Here is an 18,223-nt window from a genome sequence, read left to right on the forward strand (position 1 = left end):
AGCCACACAGAATGAGCAGGTATGGGGGAGAGAAGGAATTCACTGAGGCGCTGGCACGAAACGGGGCAGGCTTTGTAGGGCTCCCATAGCTTCACCCTTGGGCCCAGGGTAACTCCTAAGCCCCAAGCCAATTTGGAGCCTCCAGCAAGACAGGGAGCAGGGAGCCCCTAGAGCTTCAGTGTTCTGATATGAAAAAGTAGGATAATGAGGCCTAACCACAGGTGACTGTGAGAACAAGGAAGAGCACAGAAGAAAGTGCTTCATGGGCCCTAAAGTGTGGAGTAGATGCTGGTTGTTACTGGCCTAATTCCATATGCTTTACAAATGGTACTTTCATTGTAATAAAGCATCTGCATTTTGATGGGAGAAGTTCTAGGGTTATTTTAACTCCTGATAAGAAAATAATATGTCTATGAGAGAGCCTGACCCGAAGGCATTCAGTTTGCAAATAGGCCTGGGCTCCCTGCCAGAGCAGGCAGGCACTCTCCCAGGATGCCAGGCCCTGGGATGGTTTCAGAGACAGCAACCCAAAGCCATGCCAACCCTCCTCTAAAGGCACAAAAAGTCCCTGCAGGCTCCTGGGCAAACACCCAACTGACCCTCAATGTGGGGACCAACAGTGGGAGGGAAACTATACCCTGACTCCACACTAGCAAAGACAAATGAGCTGGAACTCAGCTTCTTTCTGCTCTTCCTATTGGATCTGGTCCATTCAGAAAGGCCTTGGCAGCACTCCGAAGCCACATCTTCTGTGGCAGGTTGTTGGCTAAAACAGTGGTGATGACCTTCCCCTCCCACATGGTTAATGTTCCTCTCCTCTCAGTGTGAGCAGGGATCTGGGGTGCGTCTGTGACTTGCTTTGACCCATGGGATCAGCAGAAGAAATGTTGTATATCTTCCAGGCTGAGGCTGTAATGACCTTGTGGCTTCTACTGTCTTGAACAGTCCTTGACATCCACCAAGGGAGCTCCCTCTAGAGCCCTTCATGAAAGGCCACATGAAGACAGAGGCTCTGATACCATATTAACCATGTCTTTGTACGTATTCTGATGCTTCGACATCTAGGGCCTTGCTGACTTTGGCAGGCCTGTCCCTCCCAGGGTTAGCCAATTCCTAGAGACAGGAAACAAGTTGTCCATGAGCATGCTTTTCACACACAAACTAACCAGTCCAGAGCTCATGCCACCAGCTACCCACTTCATCAGCCTTCCACTGGACTCACACACTGTAGGCCACTATTCCTCTGCCCTAATCACCCCTGGGCCAGGTACCAGACAACTAGGGACAGCCCCTAAGCCCAGAGCCTGCTGAAATTACTCATACTGTAGTACCTAACTATAACCCAGTTCACTTGCCTCACTCATTCCTTCCCATGGAAAACACAATAAAGGCTCTTGCCCATGTTTTCCCATCACTCCTGCCTTCTCAGTGACCACAGTGCCTCCCTATGTGCTCCTGCATGGCATAGTACTTTCCCTTCTCTTGGGATCTGTGAGTCACAAACTGTCTTTTCAGTGGCAATAGACTCTTGATCTGTTGAATACTGAAGAATAATAAAACATATATGTATATATTTTTTAAACCAACCAAAATTTATTTAATTAAGCATGAAGTTACTTTCCCATTTGTCTACAACCACAGTAGACCTGGTGTCCTGGTGGAGGAAACATCATCCTACGGTCCTGTTCCCATGGAGGAGACAGGAACCCAGTGTCAGAAGGAGCCCTGTGAGGATCCAGTAACCTACCACAGGTCGATTCTCCTCTTTCATTGGTAATCTGATGATGCAGAGGATTTCCTGGGCCTCTTGAGCCTCTTCCTTTCCCCCCGGGAAGCAAAGGTGAGAGTCTGAGTGGACCCTCCAACAAAGCTGGAGGACAGAGAAAAGCTCTCGTTTCAGATGAAGGTCCACCCATTGGTGAGGGACCATATGGGGAATGTTCTCTATCAAATGCCGTATTTGGAACATAAAGTGCATCAGGATCTTTTCCTAACAGTTTAAACTGTATTTCAGTTAATTTTTGTCTGCTGTGAGCATTTTCTTTGCTTAAATCATTGCGGTTTCCTTCAGCAGTCCGAGCTGCCAACCAATTACGATGTGCTTTTCTCTCATAAGAAATAGTCCGCCATTGATAACAATGAATAGTTCTCTTGAATTCTTCTTCAAGATCTTTGGCTCGCTTTCTATAGGTCTCCAGATTCTCGGTGGCATGAGCGATCTTTTTCTCTACTTCAGAAAGTTTCTCTTCTTTCTCTAACTGGCTATTTTCCTGTAGTGTTAATTTCCTATAGAGTCTCATTTCATTTTCTTGATAGAATTGAGTCATTAAGTTTCTGTTGAAGCTTCTGATTCTTACTTTCTAAATGTGTGTTTTGTGACTGCAAAGATGCTTGTTGAGTCTGAAGATGTTTAATGCACTGTGCAAGCTCTTCTTTTGTTTTTTCAACTTCAGATAACTAAAAATCAATTTATTTCCTTTCTCCTTCCAGGATTTTTAAAGAAGCATTTAACTTAGCAGCATGAATCAGTTTCTTCACAGCTCCTTTTGGAGGATGATCTAAGTAAGCACATTCTTCTGATTCACTGTTCATTGCTAATTTCAAGTTCTCATCTTCCATTATGTCTTCCCCAAGCACAGCAGCCCAGTCTTTCATCTTCAGCAAGCGTTCAGTCAGAGTCTCGATGTGATTGTCTTTATCATTTAGAACTTGCTCTGCGTGTACTCTGGAGTCTTCCAATGTTATTTTGTGTTTATTAAGTTCACTCACTTGTTCTTTCCATACTTCAGCTTCTTGCAAAAGCTGTTTCTGGCTTTTCTGAAGATGAAAATTTTCATTCAAGGCATCTTTTATTGCTATCTTCAGTCATTCTTCATTCATTTGAGATATCTTGAAGATGATTTTGGCTTCAGCTACTTGTGATTTGAGAGATTCTGACTCATCTCCTAGAGACTGTATCGTTTTTGAAATATCCACCATCAGTTGATTTTGTTCAGAATGTTTTGATTTCTGTTCTTTTAACTCTTTTTCAAGACCAAGTATTTCATCCTCAAGTTCATCATTGGACCTGTCCAGCTTTTCACATGTTGCCTCCAAACTTCGTGCCTCTGTTGCCTCCTCCTCAAAGCTGGCTTCCTTTATAGAGGACTCTACTTCATAGCCTTCATGCTCTTTTTTAACGAGGGTAAGGTTTTTCAAGTAGTTTACATTTTTTGTCAATTAGTCCAGAAAGCACACCGGCAAGCTTTTTCTCTCTCCTCACATAAAGCCGACTCCTAACCGATCTCAAACTTCTCCACAAAAAAATGGGAACAGCAAAAAATCCAACAATAGCTGCCCATATCACTAATTCCCATGGAAACCCATAAGAATTAGAATCTGCTGTCATATTTTGAGGCAGTGCTGCCACAACCCTGCATAGCTCCACCAGGACCAACCCCAAGTAGAGCTGAGAGGTAGAGCTGGGCTCCTGCACAACACTAAGGCTGCTCTGGCGGTCGCCACAGTAACCAGGGCAACAATAAGCAGAGGAGAACATGCAGCCTTCCATTTGGAACCCAAATCCGCAAACAGAGCAGACCACTGTGGAGCCCCCTGCCGGGGGAGCTAGGGGCACACACAAGCCTCACAGGCCTACGCTGCCCACCCCCGCCCCCTTGTTACACTTTACATCCTGAGGCAGCACTAAAACCTTTATTTTAAAACAATACCACATGGAGAGAAAGACTCAGGTGATCCAGCATCCCAGCTATGCCCATCCCCCAGCTGACACCCAAACTAAATGTAGACTTGTGCATGAGCCCGGGTGAGGCCAGCAGAACAACCTTCCAGCTGACAGAATGATAAGCAATAACAAATCATTGTTTTAAGTCCCTAAGCTTTGGGGTCATTTGTTATGCAGGAGTAGCTAACTGAAATACCTGCCGCCTTATCACTTCGGAGTTTCAGAATTTGTGGTCTGAAATCATTAATTTGGGCACTTGACTAAGATTATGCCTCATGGTAAATTCTGATAGGTAATTTTATAGGTAAAATATACATTTTCTTATTGACCTTTGTTCATTGAAGAGAGATGTATTTAGCTCCTCCCAAATGAAACAGATTATGATTTCTAGATTAACTCCTTCCAGGAAAGGGCTTACCTCTGCCTAGCATGATCCTCAGTGTCCCATGTATGACCAAAAAAAGCTCATCTCATGCCCAGAAGGCCGAGGGCACTTAGAACAGTGCTGGCACATAGAGAGTGTTCCTCTTCCCTGTCCATCAACTGACCTGCTCTGTGTCCATTTCTGAAACACTGGCACTCATTCAGCACGGATGATGCGCCGCCCGGCAATGAGACATCATCTCCGCCACATGCACGTATCTCCAGCTCACCCAGAAAGCTCTCTCCTTCAGGAGATGAACCAAACTACCTACAAAATGTCCTTCATGTACTAGGTGTTCTATAAATATTTTTGTTTAATCGGTTTCTGGAGATCCGGAGACTCTTTTTGTTTTTGTTTGTTTTTGCTAGGCACCAGTTGGCTGCTCTGAAGCCGGCGCCCATGTTGACCTGATCGTGGGTGCTCACGTTGAAGCAGAGGTCACATCTGCCACTCCCCTGCTCACAGCCTCCACTGGCTTCTCAACTTGCCCCGAGACAGAGCCTCCGCAGCCCTCCATGCACTGACCCCAGCTCCCTCTCCTCCCCACTCGCTCCCTGCCCCTGCTCTGCTTCTGCCTCCCATGCCCCCTTGTCTTTCCCTGAACACAGCAAGCCCGCTGCTGCCTCGAGGCTTTTGTGATTGTATTTCCTCTGCCTGGACCACCCTTCCTTCAGGTACCCACATGGCGACTCCCTCAAGGGTGTGTTTGAAGGTCACCTGTCACTGTGGCAGCTCCCACCCTCACGCCAGCCCCACATACTCTATCTCATTTCCTTCCCTTGTCTTTCTCCCTAGCTGTCTTCCTCCATCATGGTCTGACATGCCACAGACTTATCTATTTGTTGATCATTCTGTAAAGGTCCAAAAGGGCTAAGATGTGGCTGTTTTCCCAGTCCCGAGGACAGTGCATGTGGCAGGTGTTCAGTGACTATTGAGAAGCGAATGGACATGAGAGGGAGGCAGAGCTCCTGGGACCTGTGTTTCCCATTCATGCTTGTTCTTTGTGCTGCTACCTGTGGCTGTTCTGCAAACAGCCTTCTCCGTGTCATGTGGGGCAGCAGCCTCTGCAGCACCCGAGCCATGGCTGACACATCCTCCACAGAGCTCCCAGCCCACAGTGTGTTCTAGGGAAACTGATCCCTTGCTAAAGGCTGTGGGGACTGGAAAGAGGGTTTACATGATACATCCTTTGGTCACATTTTCAAAATTTGCCTCTAAACATCTGTTTCTTTCACTAAGTTCCTCCCTAATCATTGCCACCTTGTTTCCCTAGGACCACTCCAAGAGGCTTCGCCAGCACCTAGACCCAGTAGGCGATGCTCTGCAGCTCCACATGCCCCAGACATGCCGGCTTTCCCCTAGAGTGGCACTGACCTCGCTGTCTGCCCACTCACCCCTGCTCTTCCGCCCCTCGCTGCCTTGTAAGCTCAAGGGAAGGGACGGTGGCACCCGTGTCCAGTACACATAGGTGACATTTAATGAATACTCACTGAATAGATGAATGACTACATACATGAATGAAGCAGAAAAAATACTGAGGAATCTGAAAAGTCAGACAGATGGAAATGACATAGAAGGAACTTGAGAGTTAGAGAATTTACCCTTGTGAACCCGGGATTCTGCCTGCCATTCAGGACCAATAGGTGTCCACTAAATACAGCTTTCCAAGGACAGGAGTTTCACAGCTTCCCCTCTTCCTCTTCCTGGCCAGAGCCTGTTGATTCAGACACCAAATAAATAAATAGATGAGTGGGCAAACTGCATTCTCAGGTTCAGTCTGTGCTCATGTCCTAAAGCTAATGCTTCATGTGGAATGCAGTTGAGGTCATGGGGTTGAAGGTGAAAGGTCCTCCCCTCTTCTTGGACACTCCCTTCCCCCAAAGGGCAGTGTAAGAGTCTTCAATCCCTTCCCAAAAAATTCTAAGGAGATACATTAAATCCTAAACAAATAACTAAGGAGCTAAGTGAGGCAGTTTGCTTTTACCAATAGCATTTCTAAATTTACCCAGAGGGTTTTTACAAAAAGGTATTGGCACCAAAGAAATGGGAGGGGTGCTCCTGAAAGGGGCGATGCAGCAGCATGAACCTCTTGGAATGACTGTAATTATACTGTCTCCTGCTCCCTAAGCCAGTGACAATGTGTGCTTAGTGAGCTCTTCCATAATGAGCAGACCCCTCATTCCTCCTTTTCTGGATTTGCAGCTGCATTGCAGGGGCAGCTTAAAATAACCCAAACCCAGGCCAGGCTGAAACTGATGTGGGACCCTCCAGGCTACAGAGCCCGGGACAGCGCCACATAGAGTCTGCAGCCATTATGCTGCATGTCCTTCTGGGGGATGCTAATGACCAGAGGATTGGGACAGCCAGGAAATACAGCCTGCCCTCATCTATTCCCTTTTCTCCTGGAAGAGATGTCTGCAGGACAAACATCTGGAGCCTCTAGGAAAGAAATGCTGCTACACAAGCTTTAAAGGTGACAAATAAAATCACCACAGCCCGTTGTCACCAGGCAGGCCTGTGGTGATCAGTCAGCATGGCTGGGATTTGGGGTGCATTTGGGAGGACCCAGGCAGAAAGAGAATGGCAGAGGCTGTCAGCCTGCTGCACAGCTGCAAACATGCTAAGAGAGATAGACAGGCAAAGCTGACATCTGTCAGGAACAATTAGCTGCCATCAAGCCCTTAGCCTCTGCTCAGCCCTCTGCAGGGTGTGAATGTTTGCAGATGTCCTTCTGTTCTAACACCATCTCTTCTTCACACACGGAGAAAAAGGAAGCTGAGAGTACATGCTGCAAGAAGTAGTCACTTGATTCCCAAGGTCAGTTTAGCCCAGGAACAACAATGACCCGTTCCACGGGTGCTGTGGGACAACACACGCAGAGTCGGATTGTGTAACTAGTCATATAACGCCTCATTTAATCCCTGAATAACTCTATGAGGTGGGTCATATTCAGCTCGTTTCATGCACAGGGAAACTGATGCTTAGCGGGGCTGAGCGGCCTGTCACCAAGGTGGAGAAAGCCAGGCAAGTAGAGTCCAGCCAGGAACGGCTGTCACACTGGAAACGCCAGCGCTCTCCTGCTCCCCTTGCAGGTCGAGACTGACTGCAGCATCTCAGGCCAATCCCAGGAAACAGGAGGGGCAGCTCCCACCTGAGGTGTAGGGCGCTGGAAGGGACATTCCTCTTGGGGACCCAGAGCTGACTCCTGGGATTTCACACTTAGCCCACCTGCCACCATGGTAGGCAGGGGCTGGAGCCGTGAGTTCAGCCTCTGACTCTGCTATCTGGGCAAGTCACACCACCTCCCTGAGTGGCAGTGGTTAATTGCACTGCCCGAGAGCCGGCCATAGAGTGCATTAGCTGAGAGACCCTGGCTCCTGAGTGTGGCCCACAGAGCAGCAGCCTCACAGCACCTGGGCCCCAGCCCACAGCTACTGAGTCAGAATCTGCACCTCAACAAGACCCTGACTCCAGGGACGCATGTTAGAGTCCAGGACGCCCTTCTGAGGCCCACGCTTGAATTCCGGCTTCAAATCCTGGCTCGGCCATTTAGTGGCTGTGATTCCAGCTGTTACTTCATCACTCTGTCAGGAATCGATTCAGGTTTTGTGGGCTACATCTTATACAATCTGGAGTATTTTCCTTAAGAAAAGAAGGATATAAAATTACAAATACAAAATTAGGAACAAAAGTGATGTTTGGAATGTAAAGACTTTGCCGCCAATTACAAATATCGAAGAGCTGACAAGTACCGAAAAAACGCTAAACAATCCAGATACCTAATTTCATGGTTTTATCAACCAGTACACTTCTGAAACACTTTTATCCGGTATTTTGGGGCTCTGATGGACTCTTCATCTGGCTATGATTTTATAAAGATAATTCAGGCTTTCCCCAACCGGGTTGATAGAAATGTTTCACCAGGGAGAGTTGGAATGTGTAGAATATGCCACTTCACACGTAGACATACTCATTAGATAGAACACTGCTACCGATTTCTGCCCTAAAAATACAACAGTCGCAGTGAATCGTATTTCTTGCAACTGCCATTGAAGAAGAAAACAATCCATGATGTGCTTATAAGCATATAGGCCACATTAAGTACATTCCTGACAAGAGAGGGCTTTGTTGATGAGAATCGACTCTGCTAACAGTTTTACAAGTCAGGTAATTGGGAGGATTTGCCACAGTAGCTTTGGACTCCATGTGCTACAGGTCTGGGCTTCCTCTACTGTTCATGTTTCTCTACATAGACACAGAGACACGCCCCGTCACCGTGCCCCTGGGTGAGTCAGGAAGTGGACAGAGGGAGTAGTCCTGGGTCCTGGAAGCCATTCCTGTACAGGGAGCACTTGATACACAGGAGTGGTAGCAAATCATCGGAACAGATCTCGCTCATTCAAACTAATTTTATCCCCAACTCAATGACCTTTTCCCCTGAAAATCACTGACGCTTGACACAGGGAACATGCATGTGCTGGAGGGAACGTCGGCAAGAGGAAACCTGTCTTAACCAATTACAAGTGAAATATTAATAACCCATTTTGCAAAACTTTCAAACGCATGACCAAGAGAACGCATGGCTGGGCCCCTTCCAGAGCCTGACAGGGGCCTGAGCATCACAGAAGCCTTGAGGGCGAAGCTTCAGTGACTGGCCCAGTGAGTGGCCTCTGCACTCGGGTGTCAGTTCTTTCTCCATGAAATGGCAGGAACAATAGTATTCTACATATGGGCTGTGTGACAGCTGGGGAGAATGGGCATGTAAAGGGTTTCTATGTACTTATCATGGTGCCTGGCACATATTTAAGGTTCGACAAGTGGTAGCCATCATCAATGCATTCTTCCCCTGTTGAAAACATCTTATTTATTTTTGTCTGTATTTTAGAGAAAGGAGCCACATGGAGCCAGGCGCTGGCTTGGGTTTGGCCCTTCCAGCCATCCAAGCATGGACCCAGCCCAGCCTCCCTTCCTAGGTTTGCATCCCAGGAGGGCCTGGCTCCCTGGGTAGCCATTGGCCCAGAGCCCCTCAGGGTCACCTCAGGTCAGTTACCCAAGAAATCCTTAAGTTTCATCTTTTCAATCATCCACCTAAAATGTATTTTACCTCAGTGATTTTTCTTCTGAGAATCCTCTTTAAACACACTTTCCACTTTCAATTAAATCAGCAAGAATTCAATACCCTCCACCCCTTCCTCCCTTCCTCCTCTTCCTCCCTTCCACCCCTTCTTCCCTTCCTCCTTTCCTCCCTTCCTCTTCCTCCCTTCCTCCCCTTCCTCCCTTCCTCCCTTCCTCCTCTTCCTCCCTTCCTCCCTTCCTTCCTTCCTCTGCCATCTGAGCATTCCTGTGCATCATTCTCCAGCCTCTTTCCTCACTGCATCCTCAGGCTCTGGGAAGCTGAGTGACTCCCCTGAGGTGATCCAAACTCAGGTCTGTCCAGCTCACCAGTGGTTTTTTTTGTTTTTTGTTTTTTTCATTCTCTTATGTGGAGGAGAACAGAACAAGTAAGGCCCCCTTAATACTAACCTGTGGGCTTAAGCCCTAGTTCCCTGCCTGCTGACCAGGCAGACATTCCCTAAAGAGCATGAATGTGACTTACGGATGCCAGCCCACCCACCTCCCAGCCCCACACTGCACCTGCAAATATCACCATGGAGCTCCGCAGGGCAACTGTTCCTTCCTCCTCTAAGTGACTTGCCAGTGGACCAGCGACCTCCCAGGTCTCCTCTTTCAACAAATAACAGCAGGTTGGTGGGGATGTGATGCTGCCAAGTGAAGGACAAGGTTTTCTAAGCCTGGGTAAGGGACTGGGTCCCCAGCTGCCCCCAGTCCCTTACCCAGGCTTAGAAAACCTTGCCCTTCACAAAAAGAGGAGTTTGCCCCAGAGAGGGTGCTCAGGGAAGGAAAGAGAGGGAAAGTGCAAAAGCAGGAATTCCAGAGGCAATCATATAATTCAAGAACAAAGATGGACAGGCACCCCTAAGTTCCTGAATCCTCTAATCTTCTGCCACCCTGCCCTGCTCACATATCCCAGATACCCTCACACTCCTGAGTCAATCCAGTCGGCTGTTTTCTGGGAGATGCTAGGGAAACCCACCTGCTGCTCAGGACTGGTGCCCCCAGTGAGCCCTGTGGTTTAAAGACAGTGGTCCTCAGGGCTGTGCAGAAGGGCTCTGTGCTAAAAACAGTTCTGCTATTTTCTAAGTGTGTGTTGGGCAAGTTACCTAACATCTCTGAGTTCACTTCCCTGAGCTGTAAAACACGTTGATGGGGCTTAAACAAGATGATGAAAGTGCTTGCAGCAGCACCCGATACATCACATATCACAATCCTGGGTTGACCCTGGTCTCTTCCAGGGTGTTCCGAATTCTCATGTCCTCAACTGCAGACTCAGTGCTCTCCGAGAATGTCGCCCCTCTCCTCCCACCTCTAGAAGTTTGAGTAACTTCTTTCCTGTTTATTGAGAGATTTGACCCAGTGTCTTCTCATTCCCTTCTGTCCCTCTGGGATTTTCTTCCATCAATTTTGCTTCCTTTTTCATACCTGTCACCTGAGCTTCTAAATATTGATCTCTCTTCATCCTAAAAATATTTCTGTGCCTCATCCCTGCAGGCTCAAATGGGATCTTCCTTCTCTTTACCATCACACTTCTCAAAATAATGATTGGCATTTCTTGAATGTTTCTCTCGAAGGTCCTCTGTGAACTCCTAGTGCCAATTCCAGCCATGCCTTGGGGTCAGCACTTCCTCCTGCCACCTCTCTGCACCTTCAGCTCCATCCTGGAACTTTCCTGACAGCCCCTCAGTCCTCATCTCAAATCATCTGTAACATTTAATGCGACTGACAGACACTTCCTTCTTTAAAAATCTTTCGCATTCAGACGCCCAGGTGGCTCACGCCTGTAATCCTAGCACTTTGGGAGGCCGAGGCGGGCAGATCATGAGGTCAAGAGATTGAGACCATCATGGTGAAACCCCTTCTCTACTAAAAATACAAAAATTAGCTGGGCGTGGTGGTGCACGCCTGTAGACCCAACTACTCAGGAGGCTGAGGCAGGAGAATCGCTTCAACCCGGGAGGCGGAGGGTGGAGGTTGCAGTGAGCTGAGATGGTGCCACTACACTCCAGCCTGGATGACAGAGTGAGACTCCATTTCAAAAAAAAAAAAAAATCTTTCTCAATGTCCAGATATTTTAGAAATGTACACTGCAGTATGAAGCAGTGGAAAGACATGATGTATGGGATTTTAAATTGCTTCAGCAAATAAGAGAAAAAGAAAAAAAATAGAAGAAGCAAAAATGATAAGCAAAATCTTGACAATTCTTTAATTCAAGATGTTCAGGGTGGGTATATGGGGATTCACTTAGTCTCTGTATTTCTACATACAAAGCAGTTGACATTTTCCATAATTTTAAAAATTATTTTTATTTAGTTTTTAGAACAAGGTCATCCAGGCAGGAGCACAGTGGTGCAATCACAGGTCTCTCAAACCCTCAAACTCCAGGGCTCAAGCGATCTTCCCACCTCTGCCTCCTGAGTAGCTGGTGTTGTAACCAAGCGAGTCACAGAAGCAGCACCACACTCTGAGTTCAAATTATGAGTCCTTTATTTGCTCAAAATTCTCTCGGCCCCCGAGGACGGGGCTTATCATCTTTTACACCTTGATTTAGGTAAGGGAGGGGGAACCTAGCTGAAGCAGAATTTTACAGAAGCAGAACAAGCAGGTTAGAAGTGGCTGGGGGTGCAGGTGTTTTCCATACAATCACTAAGAAGGGGGTTGTTCAGGCATCTGCTACACAATAATAGAAGGGGAATTTGTTGTTGTTTTTTTCTCACAATTGCTGGTGAGTTTGCCAAGCAGGATGGGTTACAGGGGTTACACGTATTAAGAACAGTATGCTTCAGACTTAAAGCTTCAAGGCTTCTAAGTGCAGTATGACCCAACTATGCACCTGTGGGGGCTGTGGCAGGGAGGAGAAGAGAAGCTAAGTTGGAGTTTACTGCTGAGATGGAGTCAGGCTAACACAAGTTAGGTTATTACACTGGGACCACAGGGACACCCCACCATGCCTGCATATTTTTTTTTTTTTTTTTTGGTAGAGACAGGGTTTTGCCATGCTGCCCAGGCTGGTCTCAAACTCCTGAGCTCAAGCAATCCACCCACCCACCTTGGCCTCCCAAAGTACCAGGATTACAGGCATAAGCCACCATGCCCGGCCGATAATCAGAAATTCTTTTTCTTGGAGGCCGTGCTTCTGGCGGGGAAGCCGCTGCGCAGTTAGGCTGAGGTGCCAGCGACGACCTTCGAGTAGCCGCGTCCAGGTTCCCCAGCAGCGGGACCGAGCCTGAGGCGCCAGGCAGAGGCGGCCCACGTGTGAGCGCCGCTGAGGAAGCTGTAAGAAGCCTGGCGGGTGTTGCTCCGGGGGCAGCCCAGGCTCGCGCGGACGAGAGGAAAGTTCGGGAGGCGCGTGTCCTGCAATGTAGCCGGCGCCCCTTACTGTCTTCGCTGCCGCGACCCCCGCGCCTCTCCCGGAACCGCACCGGAGTCGGCCGCGCCCCCAGCCTCCCCTCACCTCAGCTCCCGGAACCGCAGCGCCACAGCTGCCGCTGAGCCTGTAGTGGGTGCTCGCCGGCCTCACTGGTCCCGCCCGCTGCTCTCCCGGCTGCTGTGAGCGCCTCCGGGACCGTGACCCCCGGCTGGGGCGCGGGTAGAGAGCACTCCGGTGGCCCTGGGTGCCGTGACTAAGGCTCCTGTCAGCGTCTGCATGGAGCCCACGGCGTCCCAGCCCCTGCGGTCCCCCGTGGGGACCCTGGTGACTAAAGTGGCTCCCGTCAGCGCCTCTCCTAAACTCAGCAGCGGCCCTAGGCTGCCTGCTCCTCAGATGGTCGCCGCGAAAGCCCCCAACACCACGACAATCCAGTTTCCTGCTAATTTGCAGCTTCCTCCAGGAACCGTTTTGATCAAAAGTATAGCATGGGGAGAAAAGCCAGATATGGGTGAGGGGGAGGGAGGCAGCAAATCACACTGCCATGAATGCACCTATGCAACAACTTTGCATGTTTTTCACATGTACCCTAAAACCTAAAATGCAATAAAATAAATAAATAAATAAATAAATAAAAAGTGGTCAGTTGATGTTGGTATCTTCTCAGCAAGCAAGAGCCGAGACCACAAGTAACATAACTTCAAGGCCAGCAGTACCAGCCAATCCTCAAACAGTTACAATCTGTGTAGTGCTGTCTGTGGCTGCGCCTACCAGTGTTGTCACAGTAACTCCTGGAAAGCCACTGATTACTGTAGCTACCCTGAAGTTTGGGAGCATCATCCACTCCCTCAAATGAACCCAATCTTAAAGCAGAGAACTCAGCAGCTATTCAGATTAATCTTTCTCTGACAATGCTAGAAAACGTGAAGAAATGCAAGAACTTCCTTGCAATGTTCATAAAACTAGCATGTGGTGGATCACAGTCCCAAGAAATGGGGCAAAATGTGAAGAAGCTGGTGGAACAACTTTTGGATGCAAAAATCGAAGCAGAATTTCCTAGGAAACTGTATGTTGAACTCAAGTCTTCACCTCAGCCTTACATGGTTCCTTTTCTTAAAAGTGTGGTTGCTTACGACAACTTCTGCCTAACTCCCAGAGCTTCATCCAGCAATGTGTTCAGCAGACTTCTAGTGAGGGAGTCATTGCTACCTGTACCACAACAGTAACAACTTCTCCTGTGGTGACAACAGTGTCCTCAAGCCAGTCTGAAAAGTCCATTATTGTTTCCAGAGCAACAGCACCCAGAACTGAGTCAGTGCAAACTTTGAACCCACTTGGTGGTCCAGGGGGAGCAAAAGCTTGAGTTGTGATACTTCATTCTGTGGGCCCAGCTGCTGTAACAGGAGGAACAATAGCTGGAACTGTTTTGCTTCAGACTTCAAAACCACTTGTGACATCTGTACCAAACACAGTGACAACAGTCTCACTGCAACCTGAAACGCCAGTTGTCTCTGGAACAGCAGTAACACTGTCCCTTCCAGCAGTAACTTTTAAGAAACTTCAGGTGCAGCCATTTGTCTTCCATCTGTGAAACCTGTTGTTACTTCTGCTGGGACCACATCTGACCAGCCTGTTATTGGCACTCCAATTCAAATCAAACTTGCCCAGCTGGACACTGTCCTTTCACAACAGCTGGGATTCCACAGGCAGTTAAAGTCAAGCAACCAGTAGTTCAGCAGCTTTTAGGAGGCAATGAAAAGCAGGTGATCAAACTCACATTCCTCTGCATTGACCATTCAGAAATCTGGACAGAAGATGATGCCAGGGAACACCGTAATGCCTACCAGTCAGTTTCCTCCAGCTTCCATTCTAAAGCAAATTACTCTGCCTGGAAATAAAATTCTGTCACTTCAAGCATCTCCTACTCAGAAAAATGAAATAAAAGAGAATGGAACAACACGATTCAGAGATGAAGATGACATCAATGATGTGACTTCTATGGCAGGGGTCAACCTTAACGAAGAAAATGCCTGCATCTTAGCAACAAACTCTGAATTGGTTGGCACACTCATTCAGTCATGTAAAGATGAATAATTTCTTTTTATTGGAGCTCTACAAAAGAGAATTTTAGACATTGGTAAAAAGCATGACATTACAGAACTTAACTCTAATGCTGTGAACTTATCTACCATGCAACACAGGAACGATTACAAGGCCTTCTAGAAAAACTGACTGCAATCGCTCAGCATAGAATCACTACTTACAAGGCAAGTGAAAATTATATCCTGTGTAGTGATACCAGGTTACAGCTCAAAGTTTCTGAAAAGCTGGATCAATTGGAGAAGCAGAGAAAGGATTTAGAACAAAGAGAAATGTTACTTAAGACAGCCAAGGGTCATTCTAATAAAGAAGACCCAGAACAGCTGAGATTAAAACCCAGAACAGGATGATTAGCAGCTCGGGCACGTACCTCCCAGTGAAAGCGCAAAGAACGAGAGGACGCCACACTTTCAGACGAATATTAGTTGCTCACGGACCACGAGATTCCCAGTGGAGGAGCTCCACGGGTCGCCAGGGCGACTCTTGTGGCCGGCGTGGCGGTTTTGCTGGTGCCTTGGCACGCCAGTTCTTGGTGCGGAGTCTGGATATTCCCGGGCAGAAAAGCACCATCAATCTTAACACCGCTGTTTTGGCCGGCTCAGTGGATTGCTCAGATTTCGGCGCAGGGAATCAACAAGTTGGACGTCAGAGACCCAGTTAGAAAGTCGGTAATTATAAAGACGACAGACGGACAAATATATAATGAAGGGAAGAAACCAGCGTAAAAAGGTAGAGAATACTCAAAATCAGAATGCCTCTCCCTCTACAGGGGATTGCAATTCCTCATCAGTAACGGAACAAGGCTTAATAGATTACACGGGTGTTCCAATAACAGAAGCAGGTTTCCAAACGTGGGTGATAAGAAACTTCTGTGAATTAAAAGAACTTATTCTAACCCAATGCAAAGAAACTAAGAACCTTGAAAAAAGGTTTGACGAAATGTTAATGAGAATGGACAATTTAGAGAAGAATATAAGTGAATTGATGGAGCTGAAAAACACAACACGAGAACTTCGCGAAGCATGCACAAGTTTAAACAGTCGAATTGATCAAGCAGAAGGAAGGATATCAGAAGTCGAGGACCAGCTCAGTGAAATGAAACGAGAAGACAAGAATGCAGAAAAAAGGATGAAAAGGAATGAGCAAAGTCTCCAGGAAATATGGGACTATGTGAAAAGACCTAATTTACGTTTGATAGGTGTACCTGAATGTGATGAAGAGAATGAATCCAAGTTGGAAAATACTCTTCAGGATATCATTCAGGAAAATTTTCCCAACCTGGCAAGGCAGGGTAATATTCAACTCCAGGTAATACAGAGAACACCACAAAGATATTCTTCAAGAAGACCAACCCCAAGGCACATAATTGCCAGATTTATTAGGGTTGAAATGAAGGAGAAAATACTAAGGGCAGCTAGAGAGAAAGTTCAGGTTACCCATAAAGGGAAACCTATCAGACTTACAGCAGATCTCTCAGCAGAAACCCTACAAGCCAGAAAAGAGTGGGGACCAATATTTAACATCCTTAAAGAAAAGAACTTTCAACCCAGAATTTCCTATCCAGCCAAACTAAGCTTTATGTGCGAAGGAAAAATTAAATCTTTTGTGAACAAACAAGTACTTAGAGAGTTCACCACCACCAGGCCTGCTTTACAAGAGCTTCTGAAAGAAGCACTATACATATAAAGGAACAACCAATATCAGCCTTTCCAAAAGTACATCAAAAAGCAAAGAACTTTAACACAATAAAAAATTCACATCAACTAATGGGCAAAACAGCCAGCTAGCATCAAATGCTGGTATTAAACTTACATATATTTTAATTGGATAAAAAGCCAAAACCCATCGGTATGCTGCATCCGGGCCCATCTTACATGAAACAATACACAAAGACTCAGAGAGAAGGAGGAAGACTTACCAATTGAACAGAGAGTAAAAATAAACTAATAAACAAAAAGCAGGAGATGCAATTCTCACCTCTGATAAAGTAGACTTTAAAGCAACAAAGATCAAAAGAGGCGAGGAATGACATTACATAATGGCAAAAGGATCAATGCAACAAGAAGAGCTAACTATTCTATAGATCAACGAGATAGAAAATTAACAAGGATATTCAGAACTTGAACTCAGACCCGGAACAAGTAAACTTAATAAATATTTATAGTACTCTCCACTTCAAATACACAAAACATACATTACCACCTCACACCTATTCCAAAGGTGACTATATAATTGGAAGTAAATCACTCCTCAGTAATCGCATAGCATTTCATAGGTTTAAATTAAATATTGGTTGGCTGTTTGTTTGTTATCTTCTTCCCTTATTCCTTCCTGACTACATCATTAACTATAATTATCAGTATAAAAGAGGTTTTCAATACCCATTACTAAATTGCATTCTAGCCTGGGCAAGAAAGCAATACTCCCATTCTCTCTCCCTCTTTCTTTTCCTTCTCCCTCCTCCCCATTCTCTCTCTCTCTTTCTCTTCCTTTTTTCTCCTTCCTATTCTCTCTCTCTCTTTCTCTAAAAAAAAAAAAAAAAAAAAACCAGAACAGCTGAGATTAAAGCAGAACGCCAGATTACAGCAGTTGGAACTTACACAGATACAGCATAGAGATGCTTATCTCACAGCTCTTGCAGCTACTGGACCAAGGAAGAAGAGACCACTAGAATCTGGAAGTGAGGGTTTAAAAGACAACCTTCTTGCTTCTGAGACATCCAGCCTGAGAGCCACAAAACAGTTGTTTCATCCAAGAATCATGAGAATCTGCCTCAGGGACTTGATATTTTGTATGGCACAGGAATGGGAGATGAAGTATTCTCGAGCTCTATACCTGGCCCTTCTGAAGTGACCACTCCACTCTCCATCCAGATCCTTGCTATTTATTGCCAAAGAAGACACAAAGAGCATTGTTGCACTGTCCTGAAATTTCAATTTCTGGAAAATAATCACTAATACAAAAGCATTGTTTACAGTTAGAAACTTTACTAAGTCTTACCTATCCATTCCATGGGGCTGTTACAGACTAGAATTGTCTTTGTCTTTTGAAAATCAGTTATGAAATACACTTTGCACAGAATTAGGCATCTGCCTACCTGTGCAAATAATTACAGCAAGTTAAGGCACTGTTTGTTACTACCTGCCTCATTTGCCAAATTGTAACATGTGAGGTGTCCTTTCCTAATATAGTGTGCATTGAGATGCCAGAGAAAGGAAGAGGCACTACAAGAAAATACAAAAATGACTATTTCATTCTATATTGAACCTGTCCCAAAGTGGTAGGTGTTCTGGGCTGGAATCAGAAGTTGCCTAGCTAACTATGACAGTCACTTTCTGTACATGACAGGCCAGAGTAGGGTCTGTGGTAACTTTGTTTGGCTGAGTCCCAGTGTTGTCAAAATGAGACAAATGGGGATAGATCATGCCTGGGATTGCTAATTCTCTGTTTGATATCACCATGTGCTGTTTCTGATACCAAGTGAGGGGACATC

The 18,223-nt window shown here is 46.4% G+C and overlaps 2 pseudogenes; one reads left to right on the forward strand and one right to left on the reverse strand.

Annotated features, from left to right (window-relative positions):
* Window positions 1-1,613: 1,613 nt before the first annotated feature.
* On the reverse strand, window positions 1,614-3,403 carry LOC105725928 (melanoma inhibitory activity protein 2-like; annotated as a pseudogene).
* A 1,825-nt stretch (window positions 3,404-5,228) lies between these two features.
* Window positions 5,229-17,583, forward strand: LOC135273841 (transcription initiation factor TFIID subunit 4B-like; annotated as a pseudogene).
* The last annotated feature ends 640 nt before the right edge of the window (window positions 17,584-18,223 follow it).

The sequence above is a fragment of the Aotus nancymaae genome, unplaced genomic scaffold (assembly GCF_030222135.1).
Source record: "Aotus nancymaae isolate 86718 unplaced genomic scaffold, 86718_ANA_hifiasm-v0.15.2.pri h1tg000009l, whole genome shotgun sequence".
NCBI lineage: Eukaryota > Metazoa > Chordata > Mammalia > Primates > Aotidae > Aotus > Aotus nancymaae.